The sequence below is a fragment of the Pogoniulus pusillus genome, chromosome 2 (genome assembly GCF_015220805.1).
Source record: "Pogoniulus pusillus isolate bPogPus1 chromosome 2, bPogPus1.pri, whole genome shotgun sequence".
In the NCBI taxonomy this organism is placed as follows: Eukaryota; Metazoa; Chordata; class Aves; order Piciformes; family Lybiidae; genus Pogoniulus; species Pogoniulus pusillus.
The window spans coordinates 187,378-208,254 of NC_087265.1; the positions used below are offsets into that span (position 1 = coordinate 187,378).

The window sequence follows — 20,877 nt, forward strand, 5'->3', positions numbered from 1 at the left end:
AACTATAAGGAAAATACAACTAAAATTTAAGGTGGGAAAGTCAGTCTAAACTGTTGCCTTAATAACCTGCAATTTCAAATTGAAAAAGCAATTCAAATTCTGAAGCCACTGAAAACTTCCCAGCTGAATTTTTATACACTTTTAAAACTGCCCATAACATTCACTCATATCAGCTAGAAGAGGCTTTGCACTTACTTGCTGCGAAAGCACTCATACATCTCAGCTGTACATTCACAATGTTGTCCACTTTCTGTTTTATCAGTGAATAGGGTAGAGTGAAATAAGACATTATGGATTTAGCATGATTCTTGCAGAAAAATGCCCTCATTTGGACAACAGAGCAGAAAGGAAAACAGAAAGTACGTGAGAGTCGTACTGTCGTGAGTTGTCATCAATTCTCTGAGAATTAGTAAAAATAATTAACTTGATTAAAAGTATTATGAAGTTAATATTCTTGTCTTGAATTTATTTCAAAAAGCTTATTTTAGTCACATAATCCTGTTGTGTATCTTGAAAACATTGCAGCATTGTGCTTACACACTTGTGTATGTGCTTAATGCTTCCTTTCACCAGGAAGAGCTCAGAGAGTTTATACTGAATTTGTAACGAGGCCCTATTGTTTCACCATTTAGATGTCATTACCTGTTGGGCAGAGAATGATTTCCACTTGTACCTTCATCTTGTAAATAATGTCAATCTGTGTTTACATATGCAATTACATCTCTTAAGTCGGTGGATTTAAGGCTCATTAGACTCATCTGCCTAATGCTGAAATCAATCTGGTTTACATGCACATCTGTTTTAACATCATCACCTACTGCAGCTGAATTCAGGAAGGCCATCTCTCTTCACAAAACGAAGGTGAAGAAACCTGGTCAATAATGGAGACTAAACTGTCTCCACCAGAAACACAGGACATCTGATATTTAACACACAGCAGACAGAAGTTGTATTTTGAAAGGTTTCTCTAAGGTGAGAGTCCCAATAGCATGAAACTAGATTGTGCTAGAAAGAGGGAAGACTGTATTGCGTGGCCAGACCTGAGCACTAGATTAGATTACAGGGCAATCCCTTTATCATTGAATGTTAATGTGCTTTATTTTTCTTTCTATGAGCATTCATAAGTAAAATTATTCCACAGAGAAACCCTTAAGAAGTTTTGAGAAAACCACTCCTCAATAAGAGATCCAGATTTAATGTAGTAATGTCACGAGTTGTACCGGATGATTGTTGAAGGTACCTTCCAACTGAAATACTCTATTCTATGCTGTGCTGTACTCTGCTAGCAGTGGAAACATTGCACTGTCCCAGAGGATGCTGGGAGTAAGGGATGTTTTTCCCTTTTCTTTTTAGACAATAAGGAGAAAATATAGTAACACAGCACCTTCCCCTGAAAAGCTTTGAAAGGTACAGATACGCTCATTTCTGGCAGAAAGTAGTGTGTTTTGTAACTGCACATTCCCATGGGATCTCCTGCCTGCGTTGAGAGAGCATGATCTCACTGCAGGCCTAGGACAGTTTGGTCCTCTCTCCGTGCCCTGTCAGCGTCTTTGCCTTGTATGTGTGCTTGTCTTGTTTTTCCTCAACCATTTTCTGTCCTGATTAATTACCTCTGTTCACCTCGTATGTTTTCTAAAATGTTTGGCATAAAGGGCTACTTATCTCAGCTGACCCATTAAGTGCTGCCATAAGGTAACACTGATGCGTGCTGAGGCAACAGTGCTACACCTGAACGTGGTACAAGTGGCTGTGGTGCACATTTATTTATCAATGAGAGGAGAAACAAACTCGAGGTTATGAAAATGGGAATCCAAGGGAAATAGCAGAGAATATGACTGAGTGGTGGATGAAAAGTATAGAAGAATAAATTAAACTTCTGTTAAAACCAATTGGAGGCTCCAAATCTGTGAAGTGGTAGTTGCTTTGCTTGGCAACCATTTAGACACTCTTCTGTAGCATTCCCTCTCCCTCTCCCCCTCCCCCCCCCCCCCCAAGAACACTACGAATCTGAGAGCTAGCAAAAGAACTTCTCAACCCAAGGGACGCATGAGCTGTCATCTCACCTTTGTCTGCTGACTAGTATGCATGCATTCTTCACAGGCCGTTAGTGATCCATCTTTGCAGACCTTCTCTAGCGCAACATTAAAGTTACTGTAAATGAAGACTCACTTGGCTCCCTGCTTTGCATTAAAATGCACTCCTGACTTCCAGTAGCCGAGCCTGAACTCTGCTTTGTGAAAGAAGGGAACATCTTTTACTTCTCATTTGCAACAGTGTCTCCAAGTACAGAATTATTCAGCTCGCAAATCCACCAATGCTGATAGTCTGTATTACCCTTACGCTTCACGCAACAAAGGTTTAGTATGTCTTCTTCTAAGTAATGGTCCACAAAAAAGGTAACAGCCTGGTTCTCCTCAAAGAATCCAGTTCAGCTAAATGAAGTTCTGGCTGTGGCTGTAAAGCTATTTTGTACAAGGACTGGTATGAAAGACTTCAAATAAACAAAACTGCTGAGCCACCTGAAAACACAGTGCAGCCTTGGACAGGCTCCTGAGACAGTTGTGAGTCAACCAGCAATACCAAGAGCATTATGGCACTGCCAGGCTAGCCTTCCCCTGCAGGATGAATTATCCAGGGCACTGTGCCTCACCAATGCAGCTGTGTTGATTTTGCGACCTAGGTAACTCGAGTGTCCTTAGTCAGCACGAGGCTGCGCACATGTATTCTTAGCGCTCCTTCTCAAGAGGGGCAATTAGCGTGTCTGCGAGCTCTGACTGCCTCCTTATGCTTTCTTTAAAACCCTGGCCCTCAGAAAAACAAACCAAAATCGGCATTTACGGCGGGATGCTTCCTGACAAGTCCTAATACTTGGTAGGAGGTGGAGTTCACAATCGTTAGTTTAAATTCAGCTGAAATAGCAAATTGAAAGTGGAGTCGTCAGGAGCTGTAGCCTTTCCCTCAGTGTGAGCCAGTCAGCACGCGGGGTTGATGACCAGACACTTGCCTCAGGGGAGCGCTGTCCGTCACCGTCACCGCGCCGCCACCGCGGCAGCTCCCAAGGCCGACTCCTGCGCTTCTCCGCTCCGGCGCTGCCGGGCCCCTTCCTCGACGATCCGCAGCGTTCGCAGAGGTGCCCCGCCGCCTACTCCGGACATAACGCGCCTGTCTCCAGCCTCTTGGCCTCCTTTCCCCGTCCCGCTCCCCGGGTTCTGACAGCCATTGCGCGGGCCCACAGCTCCCGACGCTGCCAAGGCGCTCGAGCGCTCCCTCGCGCCCCGCGCCCCACCTGCCCCGTTCCCTCGCGCCCCGCTCTCCTCGCGCCCCGCGCCCCACCTGCCCCGCTCTCCTCGCGCCCCGCCTCCCTCGCGCCCCGCCTCCCTCGCGCCCCGCCTCCCTCGCGCCCCGCCTCCCTCGCGCCCCGCCTCCCTCGCGCCCCGCCTCCCTCGCGCCTCGGCAGCGGGCGGGGCCTCGCGCGAGGGCCCGGATGCATGCAGCGCGCCGCGAGGCTGCGTGACCCCTCCCTGCCCGGAAGTGCGGCGGCGGCGGCCAAGGCGGCGGCAAAAGCGGGACCGTGGGGGAGCCGTGAGGTGCCGAGCGCAGGGGAGGAGCAACGGCAGAACAACAGCAGGAGCGGGGGCTCGGAGCGGGCAGCTATGCGGCTCCGCCACCGCCCGGCCTCGCCATTTCCGCCTCCCGCCGGGCACCGGTGACCGTCACACCTCCCCCGCCCCGGCAGTATGAGACCCGCTGCGCTGTCCAGCCGGCGCTGCGCTCTGGTACGTACCGAGCGAGCGGGCGGGCCGGCATGGGTGTGCTGCTGGTAGACGGGATGTATACGTGTAGGGAGAGGGCTTTTATTGTGCTCGCCCCGGCCCATCGCTTGTGCCGGTGGGGCGGGCCTGAATCCCTCTGCCCGCGGCAGCGGCCTGCGGGGCTCTTCTCTGAGGCAGCAGGAGCGGCGGGAAGGCTGGCCGCGAGCGGCGGGCCGCGGGGCTACCGACAGGGCCCCTCTCGCGTCCCCCTTTGCTCTGGCGAAGCCTCCTCTCCCTGGGAGCCGGCGCTGGCCCCACGCACACGCCGAGAGGCTGTGGCTGCTGTTGGTTCAGCGTATGTAATCCGTACCTTGGGCAGGACGCGCTTCCTAATGGGCTCCTGCAGGCCCTGGCATGAGTGCTCGCAGCTGCACGGCTGCGGCAGGCATCGCTACCAAGCGGCCCGTAGCGTTTTGTTTGCCGCCTCTGCGCTGCTGATCCCCAGCTGCCGTGCGACAGTTTGCGCTGGGAAGTTCTCGTCCGGCGGAGAAAACACGGTGGGGTTGTCTCCCTTCTCTGGGCCGTGGCAAACTTTTGGGGTTGCTGTACGAGCAAGGGAATAATGTTGAAAAGCTTACACCCGCTTCATCTGTGCTGCGTGTACCATTTTATGCGTGGTCGGGAAGTGGAGTTGACTAGTACTGGCTTTCACCTGATGATGTCATCTGCTGAAATTCGCTGGAGTCCGGTGAAATTTGCGTCATATTTAGGCTGTTTGAGAGCAGAAGTAGTTGAGGAGCTTAAAGAATGGAAGGAATTCCCAAACACAGAAGACCAGCATGAATGTGACTGATAAATTCGCAATGTTTTTGAAATGCGACCTACTAAAATCACCAGTTTAGCCTAAAGATGTGGCTTTACTTTGTGCTGAATGCATCCTTGTTTTCTGAAATTGGTGTTAGGAGTTATGAAAATAGTATTTGAGCAGAAATGATTGTTGGCAACCTGCTGCCAAGGCGAGCAGCCTGTGGGTCGGACTCTCAGTGGTTTGCAGAACGCATTATTGTGAGCGCTTTCCGTACGCTTAGAGCAGCTCGCACCACAGTGCTGCTGAAGCCCAGCCGTTCGTATGACTGCCAAGGCATTCTAACTGCTACCAAAAAAAAAAAAGTTTGGTTCCCTTTTCTGGTTTTACTTAAGAAAATGTAATTTCTGGAAGTAAAAATCCCTTTTCAGAGAGACCCTTACTGTCACAGTCACTTTTGAATGTACTTTACCTGGCTTTTCTGTCCAGGCCTTCAGACATACATGATTAAGGAAAACATAGTTGTTTGTGAGGGATTTCCAGTGTGTGTCTTCTGAATGGTATTCCCCTCCACATTTTATAAGTGGATATTTGCTTGGGAAAGGGAAAATGTTTTTTGAACAATGCGCCTTTTGTGATTGAAGTTGCAAACATTACAGAGATGTAGTACATCACCAGAAACTACTTTTAACTCTGCTGGAAACCTGAGATTTAAAATATCCAGAAATATCCTTGATGTTATATTGCCCTGAAACCGCTTTCTGACAAACTTTGGACTTCAGCTGTTTGCAGTCTACTTTTAAATTATCAGTGAAAAATTAAGATTTGTGTTCTGAACTTGTGTAGGGTTAGGGTTAGGGTTGCTTGTTAATAGCTACTTGTTGCTATTAACAACTTGAATATTTTATGGACAAACATAAGATGAATTTGAAAAGCCACCAGGATTTCTATGGCCAGATCACTGACTTCAACTGTCAGTGCAAACCGCTTACAGTTTCTGGATGTTCAGAAGAAATCGTATGTTATAAATCTACCTTTTCTTTATATGTTATAGTTATCTCTTCATTTTTGTGCGTGGAAAGCACCTAAACATAAATGTACAGGAGAGCTAAGGAGCCAGTTGTCATTAAAAGCATCAGCTGAAGAGAAAAGAAGTTGCTGAGGACAGTAAGAGGTGGTATAGTTAAGATTTGCATGTAGATTTTGTGGACTTTTCTCCTTCATTCTTCCTTGGCTTTCTGTCTGCATTTGTTGTTTTCCCCCTTTTTCATATACAGTCCCCTCACGCCTCTGCCTTATCTCTTCACCCTTTTTCTCTTTGCCTCTTATGCCCTTGTAGAAATAATCATTGTTAGAAGCTTGTCCTGTTGGATTCGTTTCCAGGTTCTGGAGTATGCTGGAGGATAGGTTTCTGTGTGTTTTGCATTACAAAACTACCACATCATATTTTTTTAGTTTTGTTTTTTCCTTTTGATAACAAGTAGCTATTTGTGGGTTTTTTTCCCCACAGTATTTGTGAGGGGCTCGTATGCTTCTTGCAGGCATTTCTGTCTCTTTGGGAAAAAACAATCCACAACATGCTGCTATATCTGTTTCCTGTGTATTTAACAAAACATGTTTAAGGCAGTCCAGGTAAGATTGCTGCTGCTATTAAAGGCAGCAAACTGATGCTAGTAAGCATAAAATGCTGTGTCCTCGATCAAAACATGCAGAGAAGTGTTTGTGTCGTTCCCTCCCTGGTTGTTTTTTAGGTCTTCCTTCACTACTTATGTTAAAGCACTTCACCTTCAGAGTCACAGTTAGTGCTTCCTTAACCACCTCCATCAAGTCAGCTGATATTAATAGCAGTGAAACAAGGTACTGGTGATGTGTGAACTTAGGTGAGTTAGGTAGTTTTGGAAGTTTGCTAGCATGGAGGCTGAAGAGGGAGAGCAGTCGGGTACTTATGCCGTATGTGTTCTGCACCCTGCCGGAAGACTCTTGCATCAGCAGTTGCCTAATGCCTTCTCTATCACATCAAGTATGCCCTCTCCAAGAGGTTTTCATACCTTAACTCTTGGTTGCCTTCCCTCCCTGTGCAAAATCTGTTGCATATTCATAGGATGCATGTTTGGGGTTGGAAGGCACCCAAATTGATCATCAAGTCCAATCACCCTGCCAGAGCAGGACCATACCATCTTGCTCAGTCACATAGGAACACATCCAGACAGGCCTTGAAAGGCTCCGGAGAAGGAGACTCCACAGCCTCTTTGGGCAGCCTGTGCCAGTGCTCTGTGACTCTTCCAGTAAAGAAGTTCCCCTTGTGTTGAGCTGGAACCTCCTGTGCTGCAGCTTCCATCCATTGCTCCTTGTCCTATCTCAGGGAGCAGTGAGCAGAGCCTGTCCCACCCACTCCTGACCCCCAGCCCTCAGATACTGACAAACTTTGTTAGATCCCCTCTCAGTCTTCTCCAGACTAAGTAGCCCCAGGTCCCTCAGTCTGTCCTCATCAGGCAGTTCTCCAGTCCCCTAATCATCCTCATAGTCCTCCATTGGACTGTCTCCAACAGATCTCTGTCCCTTTTAAACCAGAGAGGCCAAAACTGAACTCAGTACTTGCAAGAGACTTCTTTCTTGCTTGGATTTCTTGAGGAAGCTTTCCAGTTTGTGCCCTCAAGATACTTTGTTTCTGACAAATTCTTCTTGTCCCACCTCTACCCAAACATCTGTTGGAACTGCCTTATCAATTTGAAGTAGGACATCTCTGTCTCATTTTGTGCTTAGAGGACAGTTGCAACTATGTGAGGGATGGAGGTGTTTTCATAGTGGCAATGTAAAGGTTGTGGTAATTCCTGGGAAGAGATGATCGCTTTGCCCTGGTTGAGTGGGTTTCTGAAGAGGTGCAGGTAGTGTGTCAGAGCGTGGATCGTTTTGCATAAATGTTTCCTTTTTCCGCTAATGTTTTAGCGCTTGAGTGGTGGGTCTGAATTTTGGCAGGAGCATGTGTTCAGTATTGGAGCAAGATTAAACACAGCCCTTCAGCTCTCTTGATTCCATTGCGCTCCAGTTTAATAGCTTTCCAATGTGGTTTCTGGTAACCTGGTTTAAAGTGATCCTTTGTCAGCTATAAAGGGGGTTTTATGTTCTTTACAAGAAATGGCTTTGCCAGCACACATCTGTCGATGTTGTTGTGACCTGTGTTTGCATATAGTATTTAGGATTTGTAGTGGAAAGTGACGTACTCTTTCAGCTGATTCAGAAACTCATTGGCATGGAATAACCTAGGGAGATGGCAGGTACTAGTCCCCTGAATTAGATTGCTTGTTCTTGACACTGCTTTTGATCTCCACATAGCCGCTTAGTGTTTGATTTTGGTGGGAAATACTGCAGTTGGCACTTTTCATTGGTTACTTGCCTCTTTATTTCTGAGGAAATCATCAGAACTTGGTGATGCAAAACAAAGGCAGTGTATTTTTTCCAGAGTTTGATGGTTTCTTCAGAAATGAAAGATGGGCTAGGTGCTTTCAAAGTGGACTTCATGTGAGGCCGAATGCTAAGTGACCAGAGAGAACTGTCTTGAGTTTTTGCCTCTGTAAGAGAGGCTACTGTCTGTAGCTCTTTTTTTAAGTATTAGAAGTGTTTCATGTGCTCTCCCTTGATGTCATTTCTAGATACATGGGATGGTGCTGATGAGTTTTGTGAGCTCTTATAGATGGTAATTCTGTGTCTGAAGGGCTTTTTTAATTACTCTTCATCTCTCAGCCCACTTAGCTGATGAGCATTATTGGAAGCGCTAGCTCGATTGTACTCTTGCTGTAGTATTGTTTTAGAGCTGACAGCTGCTTAGCCTTTAATTAGTGGCACTTAATCAGCTGGGTAGAGAGCAGTCTGTGCCAGCGCCATTGACCTTTGCTCAGGTGACATTTGCTCTTTGCACTATATTGTGACTTGAATTCTTAAGTAGTTGAAAGGTAAGTTATCATTTGGTGTGTAATTTAACTGGCTGCTTTGTAGAATGGAAAACCAATTGTGTGCCAGGGAGGATGCAACAGAGCAGCTCTTGGCTTAGACTGCACTAATGCTCGGGAGGTAAATGTCTCCAGCAGTTGGGGAAACTTCCAAAGTAAATGGGGTGGGAACCTCTGTTGTGTAGTGGAGATGATCAATTGGTGAGACTTGTGAGCCAGGCTTTCTCTTGGCCTGCTTCCTTGTTGCTCCTTCGATGTTTATCCTCTCCCAAGAGCTCACTTATCGGTTGGTCAAGTCACTTGAAAGATCAGTTCTCAAGTGGGATTACAAATGAAGATGAAGGGCATGGAGGGGAGCAATGGCTTGCAGTTGATGTCTTGTTTGCTTGTGTATTAAGTCTTTGCAAACTTAAGTAGACTTGTATGACATTAAAAGGGCTTGGGGTTAGTTTCATCAGCTGTTGATTCCTCAACAACTGGAGTTATGTGTAGGTGCAGAACTACTATTACTTTCTCCTGTGCATCATACTTTCTAGTTTTCCACGTTAACCTTTGCTTTGGAAAATGACTTTTCCTCAAAGTTCTGATTGTCCTGGTGGTGTTCATCAGTGGTTTCGAAGCAGTGTATCTGTTATCTCCATCAGCACAGCCTGTAGCTTGAGGGACAGTTAACCTAGGGGTATTTTTTACTTAAAGCTGGAATAAAATCTAAATGAAAGTGATTTGTTGCTTCAGGCACTTCATGTGTATTAATGAAATTATTCAGATCAAGTCACGATGTTTTAAAGTTCTTCAGAGGTGGTGTTCGTTTGTCTGCAGTATTTAACATAACAGGGTTCTGAATTACTTAGTCCCTAGACATTAGCTCAGCAGCAAGGCAGGGCTCTTTGGTGGCAGTTGTTCTCAGGTTTTAAAGCAGGTGGGTTCTTTGTTAACTGAGTTTAATGTCAGTCGCTAGTTTGTGATCTATTCTGTAATGCTTTTAGGTAATTTGCTTAATACACTTGGCTTCAGCTTCTGGGATGGAGTGATATGTAATAGAAATTAACTTCTTTTTATGAGCATCAGAGGTCTCGGTGGTCACACTGATATTTGTATATCAAATTGACTAACTGTTCTTGTAACAGACAAAATGCAGTCATTCACCTGGCATGTTTGTGGTGTATGTGAAGTCAATTGCAGCAGCTATTTGCACACACCTGGATTTGGACCCGTTTGCAGGTGCCTTTGCATGCACTTGGGAGTTCTGCCTCCCATTCGTATGAACATTTTAAAGACTTGGGTGGTACTGCTGCACTTCTGCGTTCTAGTATTACCTTTGCAGACTGTCTGAAATCTCCAGCTTCTGTGGGTAGTTGTAAGCTAATAGAATCACTTGCTGCACTGACTGGTGCTGACGTGATCTTACTCTCAGATTTGGTGCTGTATTTGGTGGTTTCAGAGGAATAAAATGCATGAAAAGTATCTTCAGTGCTTTTTTGATCTCCTTGCAGAATGCCAAAGTTGATTTTGCTTGTTACTTCCATGCATGTAGCAAACAAACTTTGGAAGTAGTTATTCTGCCCTTTCTTCTGTTGCAATGAGTGGTACCATTCACATGAAGCCACAACTTCTCACGTTGAAGGTTGCATAAATGTGCTCCTGTGAATGTTATGAAATATGCTGAGCCAGGAGGCTGATGGAAATCCATCTGGAAGACTGGCATGAATACTGTTAAATCCCATGAGAGGTTTCTGATTAGGGGAGTTCCTGTCTTGCTCCTGGTGACAGATGCCTTGTCAATAATGATCTTTTTGATACAAAAAAATGAAGTGAAATGAAAGGGAGGTGTGGGTGGCTGGGCAAGGCGTGAAGCCTCACAGACAGGAGCCTGCTCAGAGTTTTGTGTGGTAAACTTCATGTCCAGGGCTAGTTGCTGTGATCGCTTACATTAATAAGATTATCAAGTAAACACAACCTTTATTCTGTAGTGAGTGCTTTTTATAGAGTAGGCACTACTCTATAAAAGCAAATTATTTTTTAATACTTTGAACAGCAGTTGTGTTTGGAAGTGTGCCATACCCTTCGGTGACAGTGAGACTCTGCTCCCTGGGTGGTGAGAGGAAAAATACAAGGCAGTACCATCATCAAATGTTAGTCTAGGTAACAATTACTTAGCAGTGGTAGAGCAGTGGATGTGGTTTATCTTGATTTTACTCTGTCATTTGACAGTGTCTGCCACAACATCCTTCCGGCTAAACTGATGCGGTGTGATCTAGATGACCAGGTAGTGAGATTGATGGGGAACTGGTTGAAGGGAAGAAGCCAGAGAGTTCTGGTCAGTGAGATGGAGTCTAATTGGAGGCCTGTAACTAATGGAGTCCCCCTGGGACCAGTTCTGGTCAATATATTTATCAGTAACCTGAACGAGGGCACAGAGTGCACTGTCAGCAAGTTTGAGATGACACACACTGGGTGGAGTGGCTGCCACACCAGAAGGTTGTGCTGCCATTCAGGCAGACTTGGCCAGGCTGTGGGGCTGGTCCAGGAGAAATTCAACAGGGGCAAGTGTAGAGTTTGGCACCTGGGAAAGAACAACCCCAGAGGTCAGCATAGGTTGGGGACTGACCTGCTGGAAGGCAGTGAAGGGGAAAAGGCTCTGGGGGTCCTGGTGGTTGGGAGGTTGACCATGAGCCAGCAGTGTGCTCTGGTGGCCAGGAAGGCCAATGCCATTCTAGGGTGTATTAAAAAGGCTGTGGTTAGTAGGTTGATAAAGGTTCTCCTGCCTCTCTGCTCTGCCCTTGTGAGGGCACATCTGGAGTACCATGTCCAGTTCTGGGCCTCCCAGTTCAAGAAGGACATAGAACTGCTTGAGAGAGTCCAGGGCAGAGCCACAAAGATGATTAAGAGAGAGAGCCTGTGGGAGCTGGGGCTCTGCTGCTTGGAGGAGACTGAGGACTGACCTCATGAATGCTTATGAATGGTGATGCCTAGTGACAGGACAAGGGGCAATGGTGGAAATTGACGCATGGGAAGTTCCATGGAAACGTGGAGGATTTTTTTCCCTGTGAGGGTGACAGAGCACTGCAACAGGCTGCCAAGGATGGGTTGTGGAGTCTCCCTCTCTGGACATACTCAAAACCTGCCTGTATATGTCCCTGCGTGATGTGGTATAATCTTACTCTGGATGATCTTTTGGGGTCCCTTCCAGGTTGTGACATTCTCTGATTCTGAGAGTTAATCTTAGTCTTTTAAGCCTTGGCAGGGGCTTGGAGAGTCTGTGAGAAAGATGGGTTTATCAGTTGGTGTTTGCTGCCTTGGTGATTCCCTTATGTTGAACTGTATTCCTTCCTGCTGTTTGCTGTTAAGGCGTGTCCCTGTGGCTGCATGACAGGTGCTGCACTGTGCTCCTCTGGCAAGGTGGCCCTCATCAGGATGCTTCATGGCAGACTTCTGTCTGCTGTGGACAGAGGCAGAGAGCAGCAGACTTGCATCCACATTTGGTCTGCCTTGTGTGACATTACCAAAGATGAAACCAGGTCTGTTTACTTGCCAGTGGAGGCCTTTGCAAGCCCAGCTGTGCAAGGACAACAGGAAAGCAAGGAAGGAAGGTTTGTCTTGCTCAGGTGTAGCTGTTGGGCAATTGCCTGGGCGCTCCGCAGCCTGTGCAGCCTCTTTCTGGAGGCACGGTGACTGGCAGTGACGCAGCTGCTTGCAGCAGCAGCTCATGGCGTGATGGTTTGTTGAGCCTCCTGCCAGAAAGAACCTCTTGAAGGCAGCTCAAGCAGCTTATGAGAGGAGAGTTTGGTCTGATAGAACTTACGGCCTTTACCAGCTCCTTTGCGCTTGTCAAGCAAATCTGCTTAACCCTGCCTGACCACCCTGACAACCTTGCTTCAGCCTGTTAGTGTTTTGTTTGCCTTGCTGTTGTTTTTAAACTTCAGCAAAATTACCTACTTGTAGAGGAACAAATTGATAGCTTCAGGGAGGCTGTGCTGAAAGAGGGGGAAAAAGGTGAGCAAACATCCTGTTTGACAAGTGTGGGTAAGAGTTTACACATATTGGTAACAGGCTTTTAACAAGACCATGTTTTTTCCTGTGCATTTGAATGTAGGCCTAGGCTTCAGTTTAACTCTTCAAGAGTTTGTCAGGTGAGCAGGTCTTTTGGAGAAAGACCTGAAGCAGGAGAGCCTGGTGTGGAGTAAGCTGCATCATCCCCAGCTAACCTTTGTCTCTCACCTCAGGTAAGCAACTTGAGGTTGCAAAGCAGGCAGTGAGTTCTGCAGTCTCATCTGCTGCTGAAAAAGCAGCAGGGCTTGGTGTTGCAGAGCAAGAAGTGGTTATTGCTGAGTAGTCTTTTCTTGTGAGGCATCAGTTGAAAGATGTAGAAATCTTTTGATGCTCAAACTAATTCAAAGAAATAACCTTTGTGAGGAAACAATGTCTGCTGTCTGCAGAGGTTGATGAGAGGAGCCTCGTGCTGCTGTGGCTCTGAGCAGCTTCTCTGCACAAATGAAAGCACCTGTCTCCAGGGAGTAGAGTCTAGTGCTTTCTGCAAGTCTGGAGAATTCACAAAGGAAATCTAAATGCAGTGCCCCAAAACTAACTGTGAATCTGCTGGAGAAAGATTATTTTTACTGATTACAGGTGAAGTCAGCATTCAGTTGGTTAGTGTTGGTAGTTCTGTTTCATCTGCAAAAACAAAAGTCAAGATCAGCATTTTCAGCTAGGCAAATTTCAGAAAAATACCTTCATTTGCTGTACTTTGCTGTGCCAGTGGTTTGTCTTGACTGAGCACAGTGGAGCGAAACTGAGGAGGGGAAAAGTCATGCTGACTGTATAGTAGGGGAAAGACCCAAAAGCAGTAGGCTGTTGGAACGGAGAGGAATCCTGGTGGAAACACCCATCTTTTCGGTCCCGTAAGACTAGACTGGGCAGTGAAATTGAAATCCCCTCTAAAAAACAATCATGTGTTTCTTCCCTAGGGAAACAGCCACCTGAGTCCTGGGGGAATGGTCGTGGTTATCTAATAAGGGGTTCTTGGAGTAGAGAGCAGTAATGCGAGGCTAATGCCGAGGCACTTTATTGACAAGCTTGTCTGATGTAAACTGGACAGTTACACTTCAAGTTCTGCTGGGCACTAAGTTTTTTCTCAGCTGAGGTAAAATTTAGCTTTATTTTTAAAGACTCAGGAAAGGTAAAGCCTGAAAAGTAGATGTACTCAGCTTTATAGTGTTTTTTTTTTTACAACTACTAGTGTAGTCTTGCTAATTTTGAGCTGCTAAGTGAAGAGTTACAAGTTACCATCTTTCTGAACAGTTGGGCATTTCACATGTACCAGGTTTTGCCTTGCTGGGGCTTTTCTCCTGGAGCCACCTCAAAGATGTAATTTTAAATTCTGGAGTCTTAGTTGCAGCTATTTTAAGATGTCTGTGACCCCAGTTGCCTGCCCTGTCTCTGCAGGAATTTTACTGTCCCTGGAGCAGGGGTGACAGGAGATGCATATGTAGGTTGTCAGCTGTCACAGGCCAGGGTAGTATTTTGTTCTTACTGGAGAACCGCGGAGAGGGTTATGAATTGGCTTGTGATGTGGGTGCCAAAGCATGTGTTTCTCCTGGCTGGGTTGTAGCTTCCAGTGGAGGCTGCTGGATGGCAAGGGTAAGATCTTAAGCTTGGAGCATGTAGAAGCAGCCAGAGCACGGGATTTAAGTCCCAAAGCTGGCTTGGGTTTGTGTAAACTTGGTTGCTGTTTTGTGGTTCCAAAGCAAACGTATTCTTAAATAAGCATTTTTTAACACTATGTTAAAAAAAAACAAACCCAGAGCCCCCTCCTTGTGACTATCCCAGGCCTCTCGCTTCAGTGAGTGTCCCATGGCTTGCCTGTGCCCAGGCTGAGTCTGTTCCCTTCTGCTTGCCTTGAAAAGGAAGCTTTGTGGGTGCCGTGGAAGTACTGCAGAGTGTAAAATGTGTATCCTCAGCTTGCAGTTGTTCTGCCTTAGTGGCTGCACTTGTTTTACTGATGCTGCTCACTCGGGCGTTCAATGGTAAAGATTACTTTCAATAAATACCACACACAGTATTTACATTCTCTAGGCCTGTCTTTAATCTGCTTTCAGAGAGGCACATAATAATACTGAGTAAATTGGGAAACTGCCTGAGCTTAATAGGCCTTTCAAATGTCTGTTGTTTTGTTGTGTATCATGCAGTAGAAAATGTCATTTAATGGGTAGCTCTATAGGAAATAGGCAGCAGCTCTTTCAGAAAGATGGATTGCAAAGAGATGCAAATGCTGATGATGAAGAGTTCAGATTACTTCATTTTCTACTCATAAAGTCTTACAGGTTTCTGTAAGCATAATCAGCTTTAAAATAAACTCTTAAACAGAAAACGAAGTGGTGAATTTCTCTCTTCAGCTGAATGAAGTCTCTGTGACTCAGTGAGAAGGGTAGTGTCTCCTGCGTGGGTCTGAACAGCATTCAGGGCAGTTTGATCAGCCACAGTAGCAGCACAAGCCTGACCCAGGTGATGAGTGTTCACAGAATCACACAAAGTTAGAGGTTGGAAGGGACCTCCAGAGGTTGAGTCCAGCCCCCCTGCCAGAGCAGGATCACCCACAGTAGTTTGCACAGGAACACATCCAGGTGGGTTTTGAAAGTCTCCAGGGAAGGAGACTCTGCAACTTCCTAAGCAGCCTGCTCCAGGCCTCTGTCACCTTCACTGTAAAGAAGCTGCTTCTTGTGTAGAGGTGAAATCTTCTGTGTTCCAGTGTGTAGCCATTGCTCCTTGTCCTAGTACTGTGCACCACAGAAAAGAGACCTTCCCCCTCCACTTGACACCCACCCCTCAGATAGTTATAGACATTTATGAGATCTCCTCTTGGTTGCACAAATCCTTCTGTGCCCAAGGAGAAAAGGGCAGTCTGGGGTCTCACAGTTTGAGTAAGTTGAATCTACCTAAAACTGCTCAATCAGAGAATTGCTTCAGATGAGGGATGCAAAAGTAACTTAGTCTTGAGCTTTCAAATGTCTTTTGCTTCAGGTGAACCCTATAACAATTCAATATTTTTTGATTCCTCAATAAGGTAAAAACCAAACCAGATTCCTCAGATGAAGTACTGATAGAGCTATACATTAGTTATAATATTGCTTAATGTATGAATAGTATGTGATCTTCACTGAGAAGCAATGAAACCAGTATGTGTAGCTGGAGCCTGTTTATTTTGAATGGGCTTTTGGAAGCTGATTTTGAGTGGAAAGTGTTTTAAACCCCCAGAGTTTGGCTGTGCAATTAGAAGAACTGTGATTTTTTTTCCTCTGTTATGTATTTACTAGGAACAGAAGAGTTGGAGAAACAGAGTGCTGTGTTCCTATTAACCTTCAGGAGGTGATCTTTCTTTCAGCCACTGGTATCAGTATTTCCAAAGGTGAAAAGAGTTAATTCGTAACAGCTTTGCATTTCTTGAACTGTTCTGCCTCGTTCAAGTGAGGACTGTCACCATTCCAATGGAGCACGCAATACACGTGGGATTTATAGGCATGGTCATTTATTAGGCATTCCTTAGAGACTGCTAAATGGTATTGGAATTAGGCGTTCTTGGACAGTAAGCTGCTCTAACTTTTACACTAGCCGTGAAGTACTTGAAATAGCTTGTGGGACAGAGATGCTTGCTTGGGCAGGATAGGCTCTGTGGCCTTTCTGTGGCACCACGGAGACTGCAGCCTAGGAGGGCACCTTTATGTCGCTGAAGAGTAGCTTTGTTCCTCAGCTTCTCAGCAAGCTGCAAGAACAAGCCCGTGCTGTGCTCAACCTGTGTGCAGTTACATCAGATGAGGAGATGTTGGAAGTTCCATCACATGCCAGGAGGGAAACAGTTTGATTCTGAAGAGAAGGAAAGAAGGAACAGCAGAGAGAAGAGAGTCAGCAAGATTTGCTTAGTAAACTGATCTGTGAGTTGGATTCTGGAAGCCTGGCTGTGGCTTGCAGGGTGTGTTGGTTACCTTGCAGGAGGCAGTTACCTGGCCAGTCCTGCCAGTCCTTGGGTGACTAGCACCTTGTTGAGATCAGAGGTGAAACAGTGCAGCAGTTCCTGGCTGACCAGCACACCTGTTAAACTGTTCCTGCTCCGAGAGAGCTGTTAGGGTGTAGTTGTTACACTGAGCTTCCACGTTTAGACAAGAGCTTATGCTAGCGTTGAGGGCAGTAGTCACAAATGCTGTGACATGCTTGGGGTTTTATCAGTGGGGGGTAGAAGATTCCTCTCTGGATGGTCACATCGTGTATTGTTGAATGAGCCGGTTGGGGTTTTTCAGAGAAGTTGAGATGGTTCCAACACAAGACATGAGAGACTGGGAACGTGCTCTCACGCTGTGCTCTTGCCCTGACAGGTTGAAAAGTAACTTTATTTAGAACAATGTTGACAAATACTCAGTTTCTGGGAAGGGGCACAAGATAATATGTTTGAAATTCACCTCATACTGATGTTGATGAAGTAGTTTTGAATCCTAAAATCTCTTACTAAGTTTGGAAAATGAAGAGCTGATAGTTTTTGGTGGTTCATGGAAGGTAGCCCATGCTACAGTCTGCAGGTAATTAATTAGCAATAGTCAGCTTCAGATGTCTTGAAGTTTGACACAAATATTTATTTGACAAAGAGCACTTCGGTGAATTCCCAAGTGAAATCTATCTGAGAAGTCTGTTTTTCTCGTGCTAGGTCTGCATGCTTGGCCATGGTGCTCGGTGGGACAGAGTGCCTTCCTGTGCTTCATTAACACAGTGATCAGCAATGCTGTACTTAGGAGCCCAGCAGGAGCAGTGATAAGCCCAGCGTGTTTGGGGGCTGGGAGTACAGGTTAAGTACAATACCTCTGAGCTCTTCTTGTCTGTTGAGTTTAGACACTGAAGCAAACAGAGAGTGAAATCACTCCTGGCTGCTGCACCACATTCAGTATATCAGCTCATTAGAAAATGCAAGTGACTACGCATGGGACCAGATGGGATCCATCCCAGGGTGCTGAGAGAGCTGGCAGCTGAGCTGGCCAAGCTGCTCTCCATCATTTTCTAGCAGTCCTGGCTCACCGGAGAGGTCCCAGGAGACTGGAAACTGCCAACGTGGTCCCCATCCACAAGAAGGGTCGGATGGAGGAACCTGGGAACTACAGACCTGTCAGCCTGACCTCAGTGCCAGGGAAACTGATGGAGCAGGTTATCTTGGGGGTGATAAGAGCGCACCTGAGGGATGGCAAAGGGCTCAGGTCCAGCCAGCATGGGTTTAGGAAGGGCAGATCCTGCCTCTCCAACCTGATCTCCTTCTATGATCAGGTGACTGCTTGGTGGATGTGGGGAGGCCTGTGGATGTGGTCTATCTGGACTTCAGCAAGGCCTTTGACACTGTCCCCCACAGCAAACTGCTGGCTAAGCTGTCAGCCCATGGCTTGGATGGTAACGCTCTGTGCTGGGTTAGGAACTGGCTGGAGGGCTGAGCCCAGAGAGTGGTGGTGAATGGTGCCACATCCAGCTGGCAGCTGTCACTAGTGGTGTCCCTCAGGGATCTGTGCTGGGCCCCATCCTCTTTAACATCTTCATAGATGATCTGGATGAGGGCATGGAGTCAGTCATCAGCAAGTTTGCAGATGACACCAAGCTGGGGGCAGATGTGGCTGAGTTGGAGGGCAGAAGGGCTCTGCAGCGGGACCTTGACCACCTGCACAGATGGGCAGAGTCCAAGGGGATGGCTTCAATAGCTCCAAGTGCAGGGTGCTGCACTTTGACCACAACAACCCCATGCAGAGATACAGGCTGGGGTTGGAGTGGCTGGAGAGCAGCCAGACAGAGAGGGATCTGGGGGTGCTGATTGATACCCACCTGAACATGAGCCAGCAGTGTGCCCAGGTGGCCAAGAGAGCCAGTGGCATCCTGGCCTGCATCAGGAATGGTGTGGCCAGCAGGAGCAGGGAGGTCATTCTGCCCCTGTACTCTGCACTGGTTAGACCTCACCTTGAGTACTGCGTTCAGTTCTGGGCCCCCCAGTTTAGGAAGGACATTGAGATGCTTGAGTGTGTCCAGAGAAGGGCGACGAGGCTGGGGAGAGGCCTTGAGCACAGCCCTACGAGGAGAGGCTGAGGGAGCTGGGGTTGTTTAGCCTGGAGAAGAGGAGGCTCAGGGGTGACCTTATTGCTGTCTACAACTACCTGAGGGGTGGTTGTGGCCAGGGGGAGGTTGCTCTCTTCTCTCAGGTGGCCAGCACCAGAACGAGAGGACACAGCCTCAGGCTGCGCCAGGGGAGATTTAGACTGGAGGTGAGGAGAAAGTTCTTCACTGAGAGAGTCATTGGACACTGGAATGGGCTGCCCGGGGAGGTGGTGGAGTCGCCGTCCCTGGAGCTGTTCAAGGCAAGGTTGGACATGGCACTTGGTGCCATGGTCTGGCCTTGAGCTCTGTGGTAAAGGGTTGGGCTTGATGATCTGTGAGGTCTCTTCCAACCTTGGTGATACTGTGAAGGTACCTGACACCTCGTTTCCCTTTTGAAAGCCGGAAACTTCTAAAGTAAAACCTGTTTTCCTGTTCCCAGTGCTGTTCCTCTAATGGTCAGAGACTTGTCTCTGGCAGAGTGACCACACTGACTGGTTTGTTCAACCGTGTCCAGACAGGCCTGGTACTGTCTGGGAACTCTGGGAGGTGTAACTCGATAATGTTCCCTCACCTCTGGTGCTTTGTCCGTGGTGGCCTGCAGAGGCATAACTGCAGGTTTTGGCAGGAAAATTGTCCCTCTTGGTTGTTTTGTCCTGTAGATGAGAGGCCTGTCTGCCTGCACTTCATTGATTTCATGCCCAAGTCATTCTCAGACCGCAGCTCCGTCTGTTCCTGATCATTTCAGCTAATTGGCTGTGATGAGGGTTTGGTACTTGAAAACCTTTCTATCATAGCTGATGACAATGGCTAATCAATGACTCATAAACATTTTCTTCAAAATAGTGTTTAGTCTTCTCCAGCAAAGTACAGTACATGGAAGAAGTGGTGAGCACATAGGTGCATCTGTCCTCTCACCTTCACTTTGCCTGTTCAAGGTCTGCTTTGCCCTGGTAACCATCAGTGGCCCCAAGCAGTGCGGCATGCAGTGGCTCACTCGGTCTGGGTGTCAGCATGGGAACTGAAAAAGTCCTTCCTTATCCTAACATCTGCACGCTTCATGATGACCCCTTTAAAGCTTGTGCTCTTTCACCTTCGAGTTCTAGTAAATATCCTCACACCCCCACCCAAATCATGGTTAGCAGGTTAAGTAAAGTGAGGGGCAGTTCAGCCGTGCTGCCGAACTGTTTTCCTGCTGTTCTCTGGCACTCTTTGCAGGCACTTTCCACTGTTCAGTTTGATGTTGGCTTGCTTCTTTCTTTTAAAACAGATTGAAAATTTAAAGAGATTGCTCCACTATACAGGCTCCCAGTGTGACATCAAACCTTTCAGAGTTAGTGCTTTCTCCTACTTTGCTCAGTCTAAAAATCTGGGCTTCATAAATCCCCGCAAAAAAGCAGTGAGCTACATCTAAGGAATGGATTTGTATCAGGAGCTCATGAAAATCGGTTGTGTGATCCTAATGCTCTGATGGGAAAATGTACAAACAGCTGAAGCTATTCAGAAGGATCTGAAAAGTGTCCTTAATGTAAAATCGTGGCTTGTGTCAGAACATGAAATAAGTAATAAAAGCCACACAGCCTCTGAAGTACAAATGCCCTGGGTACAGAGACAAGGCAGCAGACAGACCTGAAAATAATGGCAAATGACCATCTCTGCTTGCAGGTAAAGGCTCAGTGAATCAGGCTGGGTTAGCTGGCAGACAGAAGGGGGCTGGTAGCTGGTGTAAAGTCACTTGACACTTTGAGGAGGGTACTGCACAGCACTTACTCTCAGCCTTCTTCAGTTTTAGAGGCCCCTTCAGAGTAAACTTGGCTCAGATCTGCTGCTCCTTCACGGTTACTAGGAGCTGACTGGTCTAATGGACTGAAAGCATTGAGGAACAGATTAGAGCTGAGACAGTCCTGTGACTCTCATGCAAATGACAGAGTAAGGAGGGGACTGCATTCCTTCTTGTTTCTAGCCTTGGGAGAACTGAGAATAGTGAACAGGGTCAGTGAGGCTGAGGTAAGCTGTTCTAACACTTCCAGGATGTAGTTCTGTGTTAAATCCATGTATTTGGGTAACAGCTTTGCCATTGACTAGAATTTGCTTCCAGAAATAATGGTAATGAAGTGCTAATGCTTGCCTTATGAAAGAAGTGCGTTCAGGTTTATCCTTCCCGGGAGTTCTACTCTGAGTGGTTCTGTACAGGGAATCAAGCCAGATTGTAAACCTGTAACTGAGTGTATGCAAACACTGCTGCTGTAGTGTGCAATTCCTGCCGAAA

The 20,877-nt window shown here is 46.8% G+C and overlaps 1 protein-coding gene across 5 annotated transcripts in view; it reads left to right on the forward strand.

The window, feature by feature from the left end:
* Positions 1-3,539: 3,539 nt before the first annotated feature.
* SPOPL (speckle type BTB/POZ protein like) overlaps positions 3,540-20,877 on the forward strand; it is a 43,051-nt gene continuing 25,713 nt past the window's right edge. For all 5 annotated transcript variants that reach the window (XM_064154407.1, XM_064154389.1, XM_064154398.1 and 2 more), the window contains exon 1: positions 3,540-3,776. The gene's annotated coding sequence lies outside the window, so the exon portion shown is untranslated. The remainder of the gene's footprint in view (positions 3,777-20,877) is intronic.